Source organism: Odontesthes bonariensis, chromosome 18, assembly GCF_027942865.1.
Source record: "Odontesthes bonariensis isolate fOdoBon6 chromosome 18, fOdoBon6.hap1, whole genome shotgun sequence".
NCBI classification, from domain to species: Eukaryota; Metazoa; Chordata; class Actinopteri; order Atheriniformes; family Atherinopsidae; genus Odontesthes; species Odontesthes bonariensis.
The window spans coordinates 24,102,362-24,119,374 of NC_134523.1; positions in this window are offsets into that span (position 1 = coordinate 24,102,362).

A 17,013-nucleotide genomic window follows, 5' to 3' on the forward strand; every position below is an offset into this window, starting at 1 on the left:
CATCCTTCTGTAAACTTTAAAACTGCCGCACAGCTTAAGCTTTCCCTGTTCGGTTGATACGTCGTTACCCTTGTTATTTCCCCATAGGCCTCCTGCATTTTTATGTCTTACCAATGAAATGATGTGGAAAACATACCTCAGGGAAATTATTTAAAAAAGGCAAGAATTAGCAAATAACCTCATCAGATTTACAAGTTTAAGGCTGTTCTTTCAGAGCAGTGGTAGATTAACTACATTTCCAAATGAACTAAAAGATAAAAGGACGCTGAGCATCTTTACATGTTGCAGATATCTGCGCCAAGTGAGCCTCCGTGGAAGCTGCTCCTGTAGTACCAGCAGCTGCCAGCAGAGGGAGCACACACAATGAGTTCTCTGTTGAGGCACACGCAGTCAAGTTCAGTGTATGAAGAGAAGAGCCTGTAGCTTCTCAACATTGTAAAATGCCCCTTTTAATTGAATGACCTTGTTACTTACGTAGTAAATGGTTGTGAAAGTGTGACTCCAGAATAAGATTTTTACCAGGTGAAAGCCGCCATGTGTCCACTTAAAATGATTCTTAAAAGCAACTGTTACAAAGGTTTACAGTATTGTAAATCAGTGTTTTAGACGCTCAGTGGTCAGAGTGCCTTTAACTATATTTTCTCTGGCTGCTGAACCCTTCACACGACCCTCGGCATCCTCGCCGTCCTCTTTCCGAATCTCCCTTTTCATGCTTCACTTCTTTCATCACAGCTTACTTTAACTTTTTTATTCTTGAACTCTGTTCACGTCGCTCTTTGTCCCTTCCTCTGATCATTTTTGACTTTTTGCATCTTTTCTGTAAAAATTTAGATTTCTTCCCGTTTAACTTTCTTGTAGTCCTCTCCCCACAGTTGCTTTCTGGCTAGAACTCTTCATCTCCTTTCCTCCTCCTCTTCCATCCCCTCCACTGTGGCATGTGAGGCTGAACCCTGCAGAAAGACACCTTTATGCCAGGGGTCAAATTCCCTTTAATTTCTGCCTCAGAAATGCCACTTTTCACCAGGTGAATGTTATTGCTGTGCGCTGAATATACAAGCTGTTTGAAGTCACTTGCCAGTCACTTGATTTGGTGGGTCCTGTGTGATAGAAGTACCCCACACATTGCACTAAAGTACACGTACGTACACACACCTGCAGAAAACAGAGCCTGCTTGATGCTGTGTACTTTTCAGACAGGGCTGGATATCAGGTGTGTTTGCTGCTCACAGTTATTTTCTGTAAATAAACATCCGAATCCTCTACAGAATTCAAGCTTTTGACATTTAAAACATTTTCTGTCTCCTTATATAATCCCATTTCAATTTTGTGTCTTTTCATTCCACAGCTGCACAAAAAACACATCTGTCATGCTTTACAGCGTCATATTAATTAAAAGTACTTAAAACTACAAACTTGAATATATTTGCAAGTGCTTTAAAACGTGTATTTAAAATTGTGCCATTACAATTAAAACTCCCCATCATTCACTGTGGGTTGATCGCTGTGAAATCAAAGAAAATTGTTTTATGTCGGTTGGCTAACACTAATTGGTACGCGGCATATCTAAAGGATATCATTTTAAGCTTTTTTGGTTATCTTTTTATGTGCATACCTATGTTTCTTGCATAATTTTTTGTGTTATGAAAAAGCATAACAGCCTGGCACATTCTCCAGTTTGTTGCATCTCAAAGGACCAGACCGTCTGGATGGGAAGAAATCTTGGAATGACTGGTGACAACATTTAGCAAAGCGAAATTACTGGTCAGCCACTGTCCCCATGTTCTTTCAGCTGTAATCATATGCTCGGTTTTTGGGTATACACAGACCAAATCTGAGCCAGGGTACACTTAGATGACTGAGAGCTCCTTCTTAGAAGAGCTAAATGTGGGTGAAAAAACAAAATGTATAATTCTTCAGCTCGGGGACTGTTGGTCTTTGTAATCAAGGGAACATGGCAGACAGAATATGTCAGATGGAGAGAAATACTGAGTCTGAGGTAGACTGTGTGTGTGTGCCACTTGCAGCTGCAGATGCTTAGTCACAGGGGAGTGTTCGAAACTTAATGGGAAACTTGAAAATAACTAATCTTCTACATTATGCAGGCTGAATCGCGCTCTGAAATCACACATTGTCCTGCTGCCTGGAGCACATTATAAGTATCTGAGTATAAATGCTCTTTCTAGCTTTATATTATGACCTTTTCTAGCAATTGTACTATACTTTGATACATTGAATGTATATTTAAACCCTTAAGCTGTTTCTTGAAACCTTGACCTGACGTCCTCAAATTTATTCACCAATGGCTCCATAACTGCAGAGACACTTTGGACCGTTCTGAACTACATGAAGTGTCCTCATACTTATGACCAAGGTGGAGTAAAGTTTGAAAAACACCTTTTTTTTAATTCCATTAAAGTTAAAAATGTTGGTTTATCTTGAGTTTGATGGCAGAAACATGTCTCAGAAAGTCGGGATGGTTATGTTCACCACTGTTCACTGACAATCATTTCTGGAAGTGTTCCTGAGCCCATGCAGTGATTTTCAGGACTGAATGATGCCTGTTTGTAAAGCTTGCTGAGGACCTGAAGATCGCAGGGATCTTCACAGAGATGTCTCCTGATTCTCTTAATCTTTTGATGATATATTATGTACTGTGAATGATGAAATATTTAAAGTTAGGAGCATTAAGCTATGATTCTGCTCACCGCATTGGACATTGTGATGTCCACACAGAGCTTTAACCCTTTTTAACGTCCCTACAGAGAAAACAGCACCGCGACACTGCAGGAATATCACTTGGAAAAGTTATACAAGAAGTTATTGTTTTGCATTCACAAAAGTAACTGCACAGTTTCAACTTTTCTGTTTTACCTTTAAGCAGTTTTTTTTAATGTCTTCTGGATTGATTTGCTTGAACAGTCTTCCCTGCTGCTCTTCCTGTTTTTCGAACATGGCAGTCATATCTGGAGGTTTGCGACCGACCAAAATGATACCAAAGCACTTGGCACGTCTTACTATCATGATGTCAATTAAGGTGCACAATAGTGACACTCAATCTCACGAACGACGAGTATAAATGAATAATTTTTCTAAAATACACAATTTGTAGACGCAGTTCTGTGCAGCTTGTTGTACTTCTGCCCATCTTTACTTTTGAGAGACTCTGCCTCTCTCAGGTGCTCTTTTTTATACCCAATCATTTTACTACCCTGTTAGAAATGAACCCAGTTAGTTGTCACATGTTCCTCCAGCTGTTTCTTTTTAATACCACCTACTTTACCGTGTTGCTGCCATCAAATTCAACATGAGCTCATATTTTTCTTGAAACAGTAAAATGTCTAATTTTTTTTCAACATTTGATTTTATTCATTTACTTTCTATGTTGTGTATAAAATCATGGTTTATGAGATTTGCAAATCATTGCATTCTGTTTTTATTTACATTTTATACAGTGCCCCAACTTTAGGGGACGTTTGTGCACGTAAACACAATCGTAAATTACGATGAATCAGTAAAAAGGACTAACTGAACATAAAGAATATTCTCAACTGCAGAGTTACTAAATATTTGGCATCCGATATGAAACGCATAAATGTTACGACCATTTTACACATAATGCTCGGCAGCTTCTTCAGCTTGAACATTTCATGCTTGGAAACCTTTGAAAAATTGCACAGGTTATGTATAGCAAGGGCTCAATTAGGGATTCCCAGAGAGGAAAAGATTCAATTCATTCAAAAACTGAAGACTACAAGACTAAACATGATATTACTGTTACAATAAGGAACGTCGAAGTGGGAAACCTTTTGTTTCACAGCAATGCACTTAGAGGGAGTCTCTTAATTTCACTGTCAGGAGGGACACTCGGCCGTGTGCGTGGGAGGATTAACGAGCTTGTTTCTGTTTGCCAGGAGCGAACATGAGAGGGAAATCTGTGCAGAGAGAGGAAGAAGGTGAAGATGGAGAGACAGAAAAGGGAAGAGGGAGGGTAATATTTTGATTCTGCAACCTCACAGTTATTTATTCTGCCGCCTGGCCATGTGAATGTTTTGTTCGTACAGTAAAGGCCCGGATGGGACTGAACTGTAGGCAGAGATGAAACGCTCTTTGATGGTTTTCAAAGGACTGACGGACCGGAATGAGCTCATGACCATAACAGTTCACATTGTTTTTATTGCTGGTTTTCCCTGACCTCGTTAAGTGGCTGCAGTGCCTGTGCACAAATACTTTACATCTGTATGATCAGCCTCTTGTTTTGGAAATTAATCATTTGTTTTTGTTCCTTCAGCCACACAGAGTCCTGATTGTGTTCTCTTCCTCCCCTTCTTTCCTTCCACTTATGTCTACTTTTAATCATCTTGCTGGTTTGGAATCTATTCATTTTTTATATTTATCAGTTGATTTTAAAGGCAGGTTAATTAGGGAAGTTTTAGGAACGTAATGTTCACACTTTTTCACAGAATCACATGGAAGCTGGTCGGCAGGACCACAGTCAGAGTTGCTCGTCATTGTGGTTGAAGTTGGGGTTTAAAGGCCTTACTCAGAGGCACCTTAAAAAAGTCTGTAATCGTGGGCAGCTATCTTCCACTTTTTCCCACCCCAGTTTGTCCTGCACCTGTGAGTCCAGATATCAACCTGCCAACTTCCCAGCCTCTTGCTGACATCTGTAATATGTAGCCTGCCATTAGCTAAATGAAAACATACAGCTGCCCAGAGTAAGATTGTCAGTTTAGTTGAAATACTTTGTTATCGTTTGCTAGTCCAGCAATAAACTAGACCCTGTTCCGTGATGTTGTTAGCGCCACACCACAGTTGCTGAAATAATCCCGATTTAGTTTCTTTCTAAAACTGGACTGGCTCAAAACCTCAATTATTCATATAGGCAGCACATTCTTACGTCTGGTGACTGGATGTTTTTTTTTTTTTTATTGCAGGCTGCAAGTGTTGTTGTTATATGCAGAATTTGACATTTTTCAGTGTACTGCACTTGTTTAGTGCAGTTTTCTACCATGATGAATACTGGGGTGGAATGCTCAAATGGTCCACCCATGTGCCACATTCATGGGAAAAATAAATAGCATGTAAGCTTCTGGGCACTAAATCTAACTCTTCCCTCTTGAGTATCTTCCATCCTGTGGCTTCTTCCATCTCTCAGCCCTCATTCTACCTCCTCTTTGGCACCCCTCGTTATCTTCTCACTCTCTGACCTTGTCTTGTCGAGCTTCTCCTTCTTCCTCAGCGCACTTTCCTCTTTCCCTCCATCACATCTTTCTCCCTCGCCATCTTTCTCATATCCCAGGCTTCTCTCCTCTCTACTGTACCCAGAGAGAGGGCCCTGGTCTCAGCAGCTTCCTGTCTCACAAAAGACCCTTCTGTTTCCCCCCTCTGTGTTTCCTTTGCTGCCACCCCACCCCCTTCCTCAACACCCCTGTGGTACATTCCCTCCCTCTCCCTCGGTGCATTCCTTGTTGACCTCGGCCGGCTGAGGAGTCCCTCTGTCAGCCGGCTCTGTGAGAGTGGAACTGAGCGTTCACTGATCTGTAGAAGTAGTCGCTTCAGTCAATATAGGGAGTGTGAGTCTAAATTTGGGTTGAATTCTGTGCAGCAGGACAGAGATGACAACTTATGGGCAGTATGCTGATAATAAAACATTCGTTTTCAAGTCTGTGACCAAAAACATCCATAAAATCACATGAAAGCTCTCCCTTATGTGACATAATTCTGACAATATTCTGACATAATTCTCCTTGAACAACTAATATTTTAGAAATCAAAGTCTAGTATCTAGTATCTAAAGTTTGCAAATATAAAAGTAAAGTTGTTCACCATGAAGGATAAATTGGTAATTCAGCATATATAACATTCTTATTGCTTGGACTGCCTGGCCTGTTGTACATCTGATACCAATAATGCTGCAGACAAAATCCAGTGCAGAAATGAGAAGTTTCAGGTACAGTAAAATAAGGTGGAAAAGCATGCAATTTTATGTTTTTATTCATTTGTTTTTAAAAAGGCTCATGTGACAAAGCTGTTGTATTTGTTGCATGCTGTTTTTTTTTTCCAAACATACAGTACAAAAGTAGAAAATGCAACAGACTGAATGCCAGGATTTGACATGTGGATTTGAGAGTCAGGGAGCACCCTGGACAGGTCACCAGTTCATCACAGAGCCTCTTCTTCTCACAGCACTCCTGGAACTGAAGATCGGAACTGCTGTTTGATGGCAAAAAGTTGTAAATTCTTGATTTTGATTGGATTTCTTGATTGTTGCTGAACAGTGTAAAGGCTTGTTTTGTAGCATTTTTTCATTTGATAATGTTCCAAATGTTTTGGTCTGGACTACAGGCTGGTCAGCTTGGCACCCAGACTCTTTAACAACAGAAACCAGCTGTTGTTACACTTGCAGAATGCAGTTTGTCTTGCTGAAATCAGCAAGGTCTTCCCTGAAAAGATATTGTCTGCGTGGCAACATATGTTGCTCCAAAAACCTTTGTGTAGGCTTCGGCATTTGGTTCCCATAAAGATTTGCAAGTGTCCTATGTTCTAGTACCACCTCCAACATGATGCTGGCTTTGAACTGTTCACTAATATGATGCCGGAGGGTTCCCTCACCTTTTCATCTTCGAGGATGCTGTATCCTTGAAGAAGTTTCAGACTGATTTGTCAGGCCACAGGACAGTTTTCCCACTTCATTTCAGTAAAAGTTTAATGGGCTTGGGTACAACGAATGCAGGAGTGTTTCTGGATCAGGTTTGTTTACAATACCAGAGAAAAGTCTGCATAAACCTACTCATGAGAAGATGTGTCTTTTTCCAAAATTTTTCAGTTTTATAAGAATAACACTCGAGAATTTTGCAATTTTTTGGTCCCCAATGCAATGTTTTGCTCTTTGGCGCCCCCTATAGGTGTGAGATGTACACCACTGTCATTAAAAACAATCTCCGTGTAAGCCCTGCACATTTACAGCCTTACACAGGAATTTGTTGTCATGTTGAAGAAGCAACAAAGACACCATTTAAAGCCCACAAAAATGTCATGCAACCGTAAAGAAAAACAGTGCCGTGCACGATTTGAAACCAAAGTTATGAACTGTAATATATCAGAGACGAGGAATCCGCATTAAAAAAATCAGTGTACTTCAGTACACGGCATTAGCACATAGTTTTAAGGTTCACAGACTTCTCTAGTGTTGCTTTAAAGTGTTGCCGGTGTAAAAGTTTTCTGTCTCAACATTTTTTACGCTGTTTTGTACTGTTTTCAATAAGAAACAGGGTTAAATTATTTATAAATCTTTGCACTCTGATTTTAATCACAAGGCTTTTTATCCAGATATTTGTGCTTGTGCTTATAGCATCTTATTGTAAAGGTGTGTATAATCACTATAATCTGATAGTTCCTCAGTTTTACACTGTTGTTAACCTTATGCCAAACAGTAAACTTTAAAAAAGACATTGAAAAAAACTATAGTTGTTAAAATCATCTTATTCCTCAATGACTGATTGTTTCAGTTTGTTCCAACTCATTTAGTTTATTATATCTATATGACAGTTACACCAGGTTGGGGTGCACAGTTTAAGTTTGTCTACAGACTGATAAGTGGGAGGATGCTTCTTACGAGGTTAAGATCATTTCACTGAAATAAAGTTCTCAAGTTTACTCTTTCAATATGTCATTTTAAGATGCAGAACCTTTTCCTTCTTGTAATGTTGTTATATAACCAATTCTGTACTGTTTTTAACAAAAAGTGATACTAACACCCCTGGTCTTCTGAACCTTTAGAAGCTGAGCTCAGCAGCTGCTGCTCAGGCTCCTCCACAGATCTTTGTAACAGTCAGGTACAGCAAGGTGCCACTCCACTGCCAAACTGAACCACCTGACCTTCCCCTCGACCTCACAGCGTCCACTGATGAGTCTGGGTTGCTGCAGGGCTTCACTACCATCTGTCCTTTCATCATTCAACCAACCAAATACTTGTGATGCTTCACATTCTTGGTGCTTCTCTTCTTTCATCCCTCACAATGAGGAAAGCCCCGACGTAAGCTTGTTTTTCAGGCCTAATCATCTCTCTCTAAAAAGGCTCTCCTGTCCCAGGAGAGTAAATGAAGAAGTTTTTCTTTACTCCCTCAAGTTATTTCACAGGGGATCACGGCTTTTAGTGGAAGAAGATTTAAACCTCAATAAGTTGTGTTTCAGGTCCCCTCTGATTAATTTGTGGTGAGGTTTCTTTCATCGTCACAAAGAATAGCATCTACAATTTAAACTAGAACATTGGGAGTATCCATGGTCTGAATAGTCTGTTTAGTGTTTTTTACTTTGTGTTTCTTGATCTTTCTGGGTTTTCTTTTGAGCTTTGCAAGCTTTCCAAGATCATTAAGTCATATAAAGAAGAATTAAAGTGTTTGTCAAGTAAAACTGACCTTGTGAAGGAGTAGAAGTACTTATTATATAAGTGTTAGTAGTAAGTGACAGACAGAATTTTATTGAAGTTAATTAGATTTAATGATACAGTATTATTTCTCATTATTATTGTTCCAGGTTTATGGTTGACGATGCTGTGTCCTGCCAGATGTTGGACAGATACATGTTAATATGTGCAGCTAGCAAGTGTTTGCTTTAAAATTATCAACTCATTTTTTGCTTTGTTGTAATTTTACTCAGTTTAGAACAAAACATGTTTGTGAGTGACTCATTAACGGGTGAAAAAGTTAAATAAAAACAGGAGTATGTAAACTCTTTAGCTACTGTGGATTCACTTTTCATCTTCGTTTAATGGTGCAGGTGAGCCGATTTTATTTTTTCATTTATTTTGAGTCAGTCCTCCCCTTTAAAACAACAGGTTGTTGGTACAGGCGGCTTAGGATGCTGCTCGGAAGAGTGCAACATCAGGGACAGACCCTCCATACACAGACCGTGTGGCTTCTTTTGAGAATGCAAACTGTTATACGCCATTTCAGAAACGCTCACTTGGGTTGTAACTTCAGGTGCAGATAAGCCATCTTCATGGTTATTTAGGCTGAAGGACTTGATGGACACAGTTTGAAAAGGAGGAGCTGGCGTGGAGGTGGGTTGCAAAGCCGCTTCCAGAGGATGTGGCCGAGGTAGGCAAGCCACCGCAGTTTAAATAAAGCGCTCTTTATCCAATGTACCAACTGAGTATGCAGAATATCTGATTCACGTCGGATAATGTACCAATATGTGGACTGAGCTTGGACTACCGAGCCTAACCAGTGTTATCATTAAGTGCATAATGAATCTCAGACAGATGTTTCAAACTTTAAATCAGATGATGTATTAGTGCTAAACCTAACCAAGAGTCTGAAACTTAAGACCAAAAGTAAAACAAAATTCATGAGCTGGTGTTGAAGCTGCAGTTCGTCCTGGAGCTTATTCCACCACCAACCCTCTAATCTCCTCGCGTAAATTTGTGGCTCTTTTTGAAAGTGTTAACTGTGATTTAAACCATTTCAGAAATGCTCCTTTGGGGTTTTTAACTGAAAATATGGACAAGCATCCTAATTGTTTGTTAGGCTGGAGAACTTGTTTGTATCTTTTGGATGGAGAAGAATAAGACAAAAAGAAAGACTTTTTCACCTTTTGAGCTGAAATGCTCAAAACCTTACCGAGCGGCTTGTTTCTCCTTCGCTGACAGCTGTTGAGGTGACTTCACTTGTGGAAAAACGTTTGACTTTGGACAACTATGCTGCCGTGTCAAAGTCACCGAGGTCCCACCCTGTGTTTTAGTCAGTAGGTCAGTTGGGGATGCATCCATCAGCCCATCCGTCCATCCACCTTCTCCCTCCACACCTCCATTTTATTCTGGAATCTCCATGTGTAAATACCTTTTGATCCCTCCTCCCTCCCTCTTGCTTTCTCCCCTCCCTTTACTCCTGTGCGGACTCTCAATCTTCATCAATGGCCCTCATTCATTCCCTCTCACCCTCTGCATGCCTGTGTGCCCCACCACCACCACCAGCTCTCTCGCCACCCGCCCTCCTCTCCCCCTTCCCTTTCTATTCATTCCTGTGATTTTTCCTGCCTGTACCTTTCCACGGCCCTAAGGTCCCCTCCCAGGCTGCAGTTCCCTCATGCGAGTCCTATCGCTCGGCTCCATCTCTGGCTCTGTTTCATTTCAGGGATTTGTGTATTTAGATGCTGATATAGATGTGGTTTTTTGAAGCTTAGGCAATATTCATCTGCATTTATGAGGGGAAAAAACTAGATTGAATTACACATGGGCACATTTCTTTCAGCATCATGTATTTCTGTGTTGTTAGATAATGATCTTTTATGCTACTGCTTCTGTGTAGAACAATGTGGCTTTTAGACAAATTATTGCACCGCATATGAAACTCAATCCTACAAAATATGCTGAAATGATTTACTTTGAGGCCCAGAACAGCATATTTGGTCTCTCTAACTGCCTTTTATTAGTTCGGCTATTATGTACCATCTGGGCAAATTACCTTCTAAGAGAGAGTAATTGTGCTAAATTGAGCAAATCTTGGAGTTCGACTTCTGCTATATTTAAAACGGAGGAAGTTGCCTTCGAACTCCTCTAAGAAGAATTAGCTTTTGTTGGAAACCAGAGATTTAACAGACGTACAGAAGAGAAACCTGAAGAAGAGGTAACAAACACATTGAAATCAGTTAAACAAACATCATCAAAAGACTTGGGTACTTTAGCAAAATACACGGTGTGCTCATATATACACCTCACCACACACACACACACACACACATGTATGATCTGTTATACATCAGTTGGCACGCTAACTTGAGAGCTCATGAACACTCAGCCCACACAGAAAAACACACCCACTTGTGTGCACCCTTGCTGTACCTCCTCCTCCCTCGCTCTGCCCTGCCGTCACCCCTTGTCCTCTCCCTCCTCCTCCCCTCCTGCCTATTTCGAGGTACAGTGGTTAGTTGGGTGTGTTAGCTGTCCATATTTGAATTCACTGACCCATTCTTTCACTAAATTCCCTTTTTTTTTTTTCCCAGCCCAGCACACCTTTTGCAGCTTCACCACTCAGACCTGAGTGCGTATTCATCACACTCTTTGACCCCTCTGTTAGTGCCGAGTGTATCAGTACACTCCCTTTCTCCGTTTCCTCCCAGGCGAGACCCTGCTCTGATCTATTTCGGAGTGTTGTGGCTAGCAGGGTGTGTGTGCGTTTGTGGCCCTGCCCTGTAAAATACAGACTTTTCAAGGAAGTCAGCAGTATAATATGGCCGCTTTATTGTAATTACAAGGTTCTCCTTTTGGAAATAGCACACAGAGAGAGCTGCCCACAGGCACTTGCTGGGTCCATCTCGCTGAGCCGATGCCATCTCTTGCTTTCCCTCTGCAGACACTCACGTCTCAATGTCATCCATCCTTGAAGTCTTGCTTGCTCTGACCCAGATGTTGCCACATCAGGCAGCCAAGTCAGCTGTATATTAGTCACTCTTTGATATTACAGCCTGTTAAGCACCAGGTTTGTCTGATTAGATGGATTGTGAGAATTCAGTTTGAAGGGTGGTCACATCTGATGGAGGTTCTCTTCAAGGAAACTTTGTGGTAACTGGGTTTTTTCTAACCCTTAAATATCAGCTCAGCTAATTAAAAGGCTTTATTAATTCAGCTTTAGCTGACATTTAAGATTAAATATGTAATTGAATGGTTCATCTTGACTTGCGCCTTCTGGGTAAGACAAACGGAATCACCTGCTTTTAGATGTCAGGATATTTTAGCAGCCACACCTCTTAAAAAATACAGATTCTGTTTCCAGATGATGAAATCATGCTGCTGTGGGGTCACATGTGCAGTCCTTACTTTGGAATTTCGAGGTAGTTCCATAATGTAGATGCTCAGGAGATTATTTGGATTATACTTTTGCAAAGGAAGGACTGTTTTATGCTGCATTTGCTGAAGGGTGTGAGCTTACTGGAGGAATCAGTAAAACTGCTTTATACAAACTTTTAAAGCCAAATTCTTCATTTTACTTCCTGTGACTGTGAAATCATAATGAGATTTAATGGTTACTTTATTAAATGAATGATGCAATGTAAGTGTTCTATGGAAGTGTATGTTTTTAGTGATGCAAAATGAAAAATCAAGCCTTCGTTTACAGAGGTGAACAGAATTACTTTATCTTACCTATCAAGTAGAACTTTCCAACCACATGTAACCTGAAACAACAACCACTCTGCTGCATATGACGCCACCCCAAATGTCTGTGGGTGCAGTTAATTATTTGCAAGTTTTATGCTACACACCTCAGTGGTTGTGATAACATATGTTTGAAACCTCCAACAGACTTTCTCTCCCCTCACAGGTGTGCACACTGTAACTATTTTACATGCTTGTAATAGGAAAATTAGTGTCCGACTTTTTTTCATTTCTATAGTTTGCTCTTTAAATAAAAAATACTGTTTGAATTAAATTTTGTCATCTTTGGACACACCACAAACCAATGCAAGTGGAAGTAAGAATAAGCACCTGTTATGGAGCTGCCTTTAGTTAAATATACTCTGCATACAGCCTTTGGTTTGGGTGTTAGAGGGGAGTGGATGAGAAGAAAAAGTAAAGCAAAGACGATATACAGTACCTGTAAACCCTTTATGATATTGAGTTGTTACACGTTTTTACCCAGCTGAATGAAAACAGCACTTAACTGGCAACTTTTGACTAATTTTTCATTAATTCTTTGAAAGAATATTAAGCTGTGAAGTCACGTAGCATCAGTATCTGTGGAGCCTTATGTGGTATCTGTGTGCTTATACTGATGGAATAAATTACAGCTGGATGTAAGCAACATTTATGTTTAAAGACTTTGTTTGAAGGTAAAAGTTTACATCTAAATATCAGGAAAACTAAAGTTGTGATAGATACTTTAATAACTGCACAACCAAACATGATAGCATATCACAGCATGTGTTTGTTGCTTCCATGTGAACTAACATCTACAACCGCTGCATCTGTTTTGGCGTCTGTTATTTTTTAAAAGTTAACCTAACCCAATTTGCGTTTTTTAACACTCACCAGTGACTTTCTTTCTGCTTTCATCTCCCCATTGCCGACTGATTTCATGAATTAACTTTTATTCTCCTTGTGCTCTCTTTGTCTTTATGATTCCCCCCAAAATGTTCTGTAAGTTATCAAATTATATGAGGTGCACACACAGGCTACTTTTAAGAGACGACTCCTACTTGTGTTAGAATACAGAGGGCATCACAATCATTGAAAATCATTGCAGTGTTTAAACCATGGATGCAACAATGGTTCTTGACTTGAGTGAGGCAATGTGAATAAGAAATGCACATACACTTACGTACAAAGCCCAGTGCAAACTTAAACCACAGATGTCTCTTGGGGTGTCTCTTTTTACAGCCTGTGGCATCTACTTTCAGAGCACAAGGAGGCCAGAACCAAACAGTCTGTCCTCAAAAAGAAACACTCTGTCCAGTGCGTCCAGAAAGCCAAAATAAAAACCTAGAGCAGCAGCAGCACTGAGGGAGCATTTCCTGGACACTTTGATTTAGTACAACTACTTGCAGAGAAAATAGCATCTCAGAAAAGAGGCCATGAATACAAATATTTCCCAGGAAATCAATTTAATAGCACATTGAGGCTGTTTGTTGTTTATGTATACTGATTTTTATTGCATTAAAAGCACCAATATTTGGTTTGAGACTCTAATTTATCTGTGGTTGTTCTTTTGATCTTGGTCCGCCCTTTTTACTTATTCCAAGAAAAAAAACTTTTTTGCAACATCTGAAAATGTTAAATTCTCTATATTTTCCCCTTGGTATTCATATGGTAATGGCTATATATAAAAGTGACCAGTCCTTATTTTTCTATGATTGCTGGATGCAGCAGCCTATATGATGGCTTCACAGAATGATCACATAGCAGCCGCTCCTTCTCATTGCACATACATCAAAGCTCACCAACGTAGTTTCTTATGAGCAGGCGGCACATTTTCTTCTGTTGGCAGTCGTGGATGTAAACTCAAAGACAGAACATTACCGCTAGACTGAAGCTAAAACATGGGCATCGTACTGTTTTTATAACTAGGAAAATAGACGGTGGGGTCAATCTTTGCATGAGGCCACAAGTTAAAAAAAAAACGTCTGAAGGGAAAGCGGCCACGCTGGCAGAAACTGACGCAGTCTCCATGTTGAGGGTTGTGGTACATGTTGTACCGTTTTACCATTTCCGAAATCCCTAACAAAAGTTTAATGTCTGTGTCATTTTCTTTTTAGCCAAGGCATCTGAAACTTAAACTAATTAGGCTTTTGTATAATTAGCATCTATTAGAAACATCAGGGGAACTTTTTATTAAGTTGAGCTGTTGAAAGCTCACGTGTTTATCAGTTAGGGAGATGTACAGGCAGAAATGCACGATGTTTTCGTACTTTAGAACAAGCTATTTCAATCTAAAACACGGTGGGTTACCCTACTCACCCTCCACTACGTTGCTACAGTAGCTCAGAAGGGACATGCCAAACGCGGCATCTAGAGAGGGCTTTTTATGTTTTAATGAGCCCCAATAATAAGCATAACCAACATCTGTCAATACATCTGCATCCATTCAAACTGATACACTTTATTTACTCTTTAAGCTACATACAAATTGTCCTAGTTATATTTCCCGCCTTAAAATGTGTCTTAACTGCCTCAAATTAATCCTCTTTACTTTATTTTACAATATATGCTTACAGTGTTGTAGCTTTCTGTCCTACAAGACATTAGCAATCACATTCTGTGGTAAAGTCAGTAACTACAATATTTTTACTACACTCAAACAAAATGTCATTTTTAATGTATATGTGTGCATGCAAACTCTTCCTCTGATCTGCTCTGTCAGTGCAGTTTTACTGAGTCTGACACACTATGGATTAAAAAATAATGTCGTTCTAGTGAATAGTTTGAATAGTTTAAAATTTAGTGTTACAGGGAGGAAAATGTGCATTATTTTGGCAGGCAGCAGGACACCATCTGATTTGGATTCCTAGCCAATAATAGAAAGGTTTGACTCATATGACTTAATTCTTCTCCTGTTCATGTATCCTGGGACAAGAACACTGATGAAATGAACTGGTCAAATGAAGCTATAACTGCAGATCGACTCATTGGTGCATGTAAACACAGACAGTATGACGGCATATAAAGTGCAACAAAAGAAAATTTCAACACTTGCATTGAAAAATCTTTCTGTATTTGTGACATCCCATTTAAAGTGTCCCAGAACTATTAATCTGTCAGTATCCACTCTTAGGGTAAACAGGAGTTACAGTGTTATCTTTTCTTTTTTCTGTTGCAACTAAGCCTTTTAGGAGAATGAGAGTGAGGGTAGTTATCTTGGAAAATACCACCAACTGCAAACACACCCCTCAGAAAATCACAAACAAATGGGGGAAAGAAATTAAAGGTAGTGAGAAAGAGTGAGTGGTATAGAGGCATCGAGGGATAATTATGGTTAATTACTGCTTTCTGTATGTGAAGTCTGCATTCAAAGAAAGTGGGCTGTGTAAAAGCAGAAGCACTTAAAAGACAGACAGCTGGGCACACAGGAGAGCTTTGAAATTGGAATAGAAGATTCTTTTAAGTGTTTACGACAGGTATAAAGCAACTTTGAAATTATGAAAGGAATGTGTCTTTAGGTTACTGTTAGAATTAGATTTAAGTAGTAGTTTGATATTTTGCACCTTCACAAAAACAGTCAGTGACTTCTATACTTTTTTATGAATCTACAGTTCAGTTCCGTTGGCTCACTGTTACACACGGTTTGCTGCGGTGTTATCGTAGTTTGAGATAATCTTCGAAGGCATTATTTCATTGTCAGTAAATCACACAAAAAAAAGAACAAAACCAGCACTAAAGTGGTTTTGTTAAAATGTTTTTGCCCCTGCGACCAAATCCTGACATTCTTCAGCCTGTTTTCTTCCTCCGTTCCAGAACTCATAAAAACACATAAATTAATGTTGGACTAGGTGACAGATTCCTTAATTACAAACTAAACTCAAATGCTGGGCTGACTCTCTCAAAAACAGTTTTAATCCATGGGCTGTTAGACTATAAATACCTGAAGATAGCCCACAGAAATACAGAGCCGTGCAATATGTATGTATGAATACTACGTTCTATGTCTGATTTTTATTCATTTTACTGTTTTTATAACTTATTTGTTGCATTAGAATTGCTTTTAAATTGAAAAAATGAGAGAAGCTCAAATTAATTCCCTTGTGTGAATGATATTCAATGATAATTAATCTGTTCTTCCTCAAAAATGCCCACTATGAATTATTCCAAGTCAATTTTTCCAGTACTGTCTACTACTGATTGAGTAATCTTTGATAAGCAAATAAATGCAATGAACAATTTTCTAGTCAGATATGTACAAGACCGCATGGTTGTGCATATCTAAACCATCATCTGTTTTTTGGTTAACAGCCAAATTAGCCGCACCAATGAAAAAGAATAGCCCATTTGACTTTAACTTCAGTCTCGCTTTTGCAGTAGAAAAAAAACATGTTAGGCATCAGTGTTTCTTGGCAGATTCTCCAAGTCTTTCTGTCTTTCCAAGTATTTTCTTCATTAGTGTTGATATCCCAATGGACTCTTTTGTAACAAGCATCTTTTTGTGGCTGGTTGTTGTGTATTTATGTCTTATCTTCTGTCTGAGTTTTCTTAACTGCTGCTGCAAACCAAATAGCCCCCCTGAGGGTCTGAACTGAACTATAAAATAATATTGATAATATTAATGATAAAACTTTCTCCGTATGTTTGTGACAGAGAAAATTTGATTTTTTTTTATCTGATCACATCACAGATTTATCCTGAACCTTTCATCCCATTCTCTCATCCACTCTCTGCACCTGAGTTGATGCTGCGAAACTGGGACTAACCAATTAGAGCCAGAGGGGAACTCCGAGTCTTGGTGAAAGGGGCGTGGTTGGTGGCGCGGACAGAAGTCTGATTGGTTGGCTCGGCAGCTCAGCTTGGTGCGCGATCCAGCTGTCTGAAGA